We start from the raw sequence: 6,000 nt of genomic DNA, 5'->3' as shown, positions 1-6,000 counted from the left end.
CTAGACTAATTAATAAATCAGAGTCCAATAACTGTGAACAAAGGAGAAACTTTGCGAGTCGGAATCCCTGCTGCCTTACACATTAATTAGGAGCCGCAGAGGACGAGAGGCTGTGTGATAGACACTTTGAATTATTATACTTTATAGATAGCACGTGAATTATTACTAGCGTAATTATTTCTACCATGGGAATATTAACTCTGAATAGCTTGATACGTTCTCTGCACTGTCCTTGGTCGCTTTATTCCAATCGTGAATGAGTGAAAACAATCGCGGTATAAACCGCTGCTTCGTAACACACTGCGGTCCTCAAAAGTGTGTTCGCATGCCTCCCATTGTGTGACACAGGACAGACGGTAATAGACATATCACCATACAAACTGCGGCTTTTGTCTACACTCTATCATTCTTTTGTTGTGGATATCACAATAGAATGTACACTCCCTGAGCTCTGCATGTTGGGCGCACGAGGAAAGCAACGGGTGTCACGTAAGCGGCATATTTCTCTCACTCACATCCAGCAGGGTCCTATCTCCAGCTCTGTTTTGGGAACAAATGAATAAATAATAGTTCATTTTTGGACGTAACAACTAAATCTATTCTTAAGCTGCAGATATCAGATATGAAATTAGTGATAATGTTTGGGGCGTAGCAATCGCTGGGAACAGGGTCTAGCAGAGAATTTGTAACGGAGATTCAAATGATAAATCAGTTGCCCGCTTTATTGACTGCGGCTAGCTGACTCCACCGTATCGCCTAATGCAGGTAGTTTTTCGTGCCCCACCCAGTAGATCGGTTAAAACAATAGTATTTTAACGACGTTGGATCCTTCTTGCTTATGCCAGTTTTAATGCGAGTAGTCCAGGATAGAATTAGTATATGGCAAAAGAGTGAAACCCCAGGGGCTAAGGACTCTGAAGCGTGTGTTGGCGACCACGAGGCCTTTAGCTGAGTCCTGGCATTGCTTCCACTTACTTGTGCCGGGCTCCTCACTTTCATCTACCCTATCCGACCTCTCTCTGTCAACTCTTGTTCTTTTCCGGGCCCGACTCTATTAGGTTTGCGAGGGCTAGGGAGTCTTTCATTTTCATGCCCTTCGTGGCCCTTATCTTCCTTTGGCCGATATCTTCATTTTTCAAAATGTCGGATCCCTTCCATTTTTTCCCTCTGATTAGTGTTATATCGAGGATGGTTGCCAAGTTGTACTTCCTCTTAAAACAATAATCAACACCACCTGAAACCGAGAAATATGAATTACTTCATAAATAGATATACACAATTAATTGTAATATTTAATTTGAAAACCTTTCTTTGTACGACTGGATAAAGACTAACTCATTCAAACTCGACTGCAAAATTCAATATTTACGTACAAAAATGTAAAGTTAGTTGACGCTAGATTGTATATGACACTGTCTTATAACAGCAAATAATGCATTAGATAGTTAGAAGTAATAGGGAAGAAACAAAGACAAAGGTAAGACTGATGATGAAAACTGTAATCGCTGTGCGCGTGAATCGACACAGATGATGTGACCATGTAACGAAAGTTGCCGAGAAGAGTAACGAACTGCAGGCTTACCAAATTTTCCAAAAACCTTAGGTGTTTGCTGGTAAAAATAAAACGCTCACCTGATTACGTATATCTATGTAAATATCACAGTTGTATAAAATTGGTTTCTGCGATTTCCGTTAGGCTATATGGTTTCCTCTTAGCTTAGTTATGTATGCATCTCTTTTTGTTCACTGGGATCAAATTCTATCAAATTTAGCTCTGGAACTATCAATTTATGCATGAAATGAAGTTCTCATTAACAATACCTATTACAAGCTAAAACACTGACTACTGGTTTTCAGAATCACTTGCTCGAAACTGCTCCTCTACGACACTAGAATTCAGAGTGGAGAAGCTCCTACTATGACTTTCAGTGTATGAGCCGAGATTGTCCACGAGTGTTTAAACAAGCACTCTAACATAATAATAATAATAATAATAATAATAATAATAATAATAATAATAATAATAATGTTCAAATCCAGTTCGATCCTGGGTTGTAATGTTGATATTAAAGAATCGTGTGGTGTCAGGAAGGACATACGGCCTCAAACAACCGGCCAAAAACAAAATTTGGGTGGCTCCAGCTACCCCAGAAATAACAAGGATGAGCATGTGTTATTATTATTATTATTATTATTATTATTATTATTATTATTATTATTATTATTATTATTATTATTCAACACTGAACGAAAAAGCAGGGGGTTTTTGTGTGTAGCAATAGAATTTATCGCTAAGATTTTTTTTTCTCGATATGTGCCTGGTATTAGTCTTCTTCGACCGTGAGTTTTTTCTCATGTTGCTATGCCCTGAAGGCATTGCTGGAAGAAAAAAACTCCGGCAGTAAACAAATGACCACTCTGCCTCGTAGTGCCGCCTGTAGATCTGTCAGCATACTACTAACGATATATTTCTGGTAATACCTTACCAGAACGTTAACTTCCACAGCGGAACAGTCTGACAAGCCGTGGCAGGGTTATTTCATACCGGTATGGTAATTCTTAGCCCGAGGTTCGAATCTCGGTAGATTTTTGGTCGAGATTTGCATCTCAAAAATCACGTGACGTCAAGAAGGGCATCCAGTCGTATACTTCCGGCCAAAACCGAAATGAGCCAGGGTAGCTCCAGGGACCCCAGAAATAACTGGAATAAGCTGAAGAAAGTTTTATGGTATTTTTAGCCCACCTCTTGGTGTAGGGGTAGCATGTCTGCCTGTTGCAGGGATGTCCCGAGTTCTATTCCCGGCTCGTCTAAGAATTTTAATCCTTTTCTGAGAGCCAGGACGGAGTTCAGTTCAACATTTCGTCACAGTAAGGTATGCTAGCCCGCGTTGAATGCTGTATAGGGTATCTATTTCATTCTTCATTGGTCAAGAAAGCCAAACTAAGGATGTGATCATGCTGAACACGTAAATCTTGAGAAGATTGATTATTTATTTATTTATTTATTTATTTATTTAGTTAGTTAGTTAGTTAGTTAGTTCGTTAGTTAGTTAGTTAGTTATACTCCACGGTTTTTTAATCCATTCACTTGGTAAATCTGTCAACTGACTCTGTTCGAAGCCGTCACGGATCGGATCCCGGCGAATGCACTTGAGACTTCTGAAATGAGGAGTCACGTGCCTGTTGTTGGTATTGCACTGAATATTGGATGTGCTATCGCTATGATTAGAGGATGAACAGTGACGGAAAACTACAAGTGACTTGCTTCATAAACTTATCACTAACACCTGCTTAGAAATGTTTAGCATGGGGAAAAGGGGAAAAAACTATATTCTGTATCACCAAGGCGACTTAATTCGTCATTGAAAGAATTACGTCCAGCATTACGGTGCTGATGTCTCGTTCCCTTTTTTGCCATCTCCTCTTTGTGTAATTAGTACATTTTGAAAGTTCCTCTCTTTTTGACATTGTTGATAACATTTACATTCTGCGCGTACTTCATCTTCCTACAGAGCTCCAACGAATCTTGCTCTGCACGTAGCGTCATTCATAATTCTGTTCTGTGTTACATGTCAAATTTGTGGTTTTAAGAGAGCAATGCTTGTAAAGTAGTACGGATAAAATCAACACACGTGTTATTCAAAAAAATATTATGCAATATTGATGTTGTATTGTCCTTTAAAGCAACATCTACAACAATAGTAGCATAAAATTAGCACCAGTATAGTCGAAGTCAAATCAAAGGTTTTTTTGCTAGTGGCTTTACGTCGCAACGTCACAGGTAGGTCTTATGGTGACTGTGGGATAGGAAAAGCCTAGGAGTTGGAAGGAAGCGGCCGTGGCCTTAAGTTACAGCCCCAGCATTTGCCTGGTGTGAAAATGGGAAATCAAGGGCTACCGACAGTGGGATACGAACCCACTATCTCCCAGATGCAATCTCACAGCCGCGCGCCCCTAACCGCACGGCTAACTCGCACGGTAATCAAAGTATTCGATATGTGCCCTGGAGGTGGTGAATTTCAAGTTCGATTTCTTAATTTCTAGACATGCCTTAGGTTTTTCCTAAACAGTAAAGCATTACGCCCTCAATTCTTTGTTATTTGTGGTGCAATATAATTGATTATAACAGGAGAAGTAGCTCGTGAAGTGCAGATTGAATGAGTCTAATGGTGAAAATCGAGAGTTCGTTCGTGAAATCTGCGTAGTTTTCACTTGGAGCTGAGATGAACACTGAGTTATCAAGGCACAGTTTGGTCTTGTAAACTATTTTTCTTTCTGCAATGTACAGATATATATATTATAAAAATAACATCTGTATCGCTTTCACCGAGCGAATTGGCCGTGCGGTTAGGGGCGCGCAGCTGTAAGCTTGCATTCGGGAGATAGTGGGTTCGAATCCCACCGTTGGCAGCCCTGAATATTGTTCTCCGTGATTTCCCATTTCTACACCAGGTAAATCCTGGTGCTATACCTTAATTAAGGCCACGGCCGCTATCTTCCGAATCCTAGCGCTTTCCCATCCTTCCGTCGCCGAAAACCTTCGATGTGTTGGTGTGAAGTTAAACAAGTTTTCTCACATCCCTGCCCTCTTTGTACCGCATCCCAAATGACCATAAAGATCCAGAAGAAATTGGCCCAAATGCAAAGATGTTAATACCTAATGTTACACTCTCCATTAATAATCTATTGATCCAATATAATACAGGGTGCCGTACAAATGGTAAGTCAAAATATTAAGCGAGTCTTACAATATATTCTTACAGATGTCGTTTATTTTATGTTTTTCAAATAATTTCTAACTTTGAACTTCAGGTGCTTCAGTTGTACACAGAAAGTGACTGTATCGATGTCATTCATATTGCGTTTTGCCAGTCGTGGTCTGGTACTAGTTGATAAACATGATGGTTGGTTACAATACACTCCACTCTCATTTTCATTAGGTGGCCTTTGAATAAATGACTATTGGAAAACAGCAGTCGGGAGATACATAATTTGAGCCCGCTGCATGCGGTAGGCAGGTGATATAGGTCCTGCCTCCTCGACATTCAGCATCATGCATAGTCTAGATCCTCTTCCGTCCTCTCGTTGCGTCTTCTTTTATAGCGCTCATTATTCCTGCATGTCTTTTCTACTGGAGCGTTTTTACGAGGCTGTACGACTTCCTTGCGAATTGATATTATTTTACCTTTAGTAGCACAGGGTTTAAACTGTGCTGGTACTGGATGTCAAGTGACCAAGAATCTTTCACACCTCTCCTTTACAGGATGCCTAAAAGCATTTCCCTAAGCTCATAAGTCCATTATAGATATATTTTATTCTAGCTCTCTCCGTGAATCAATGATAGTGTCTGCCTCCAGATTCCAAGACTATGGGTGCAAAGCCAACAGACTTAGTGGGATTTTTGAAAGGCGGAAAATAAGTCCCTTTAGCACTTCATACTGTATGATATTGGCATGTAAAAGATCTTTGGTGACACATTCAGTGATTCTCCTTGAAATGTAATTAAAACTCGCCTGTAGGTCGCCCATTAGATTTCTAAATTATCTGTCATTTGTTGGAATAAAATGCGTTAAAATTGACACGCAAGAAGCCTAACTTGCATCAAATCAAAATCCCTGCACACAGTAGCCGAGGCCGTTCAATGATGTTGATGATGATGATGATGATGATTATTATTATTATTATTATTATTATTATTATTATTATTATTATTATTATTATTATTATTATTATTTGCAATATGAGTTGGTTTCATCCTGTATCACTAGCTACTCTTCCACTTATGGTATGATACAGCTTAATAGTCCTCACATAACATGTAGTATTGTTTTCTGTGTGGTTTTTGGCTCCAGATAATTGGCTCTCATAATTAATATTAAGCAAGGACACTTCTCTGTTTGTTAAACGTAGAGAATGAATAGACTTTCATGTACCTTCTTCTTCGTAGATATTCTTGGCGAAGTATTCAGGCATTCACAGGTAGTGAGCGTTTTCAGTACA

The sequence above is a fragment of the Anabrus simplex genome, chromosome 1 (genome assembly GCF_040414725.1).
Source record: "Anabrus simplex isolate iqAnaSimp1 chromosome 1, ASM4041472v1, whole genome shotgun sequence".
Classification (NCBI taxonomy): domain Eukaryota; kingdom Metazoa; phylum Arthropoda; class Insecta; order Orthoptera; family Tettigoniidae; genus Anabrus; species Anabrus simplex.
Note: the sequence above shows the minus strand (reverse complement) of the source record.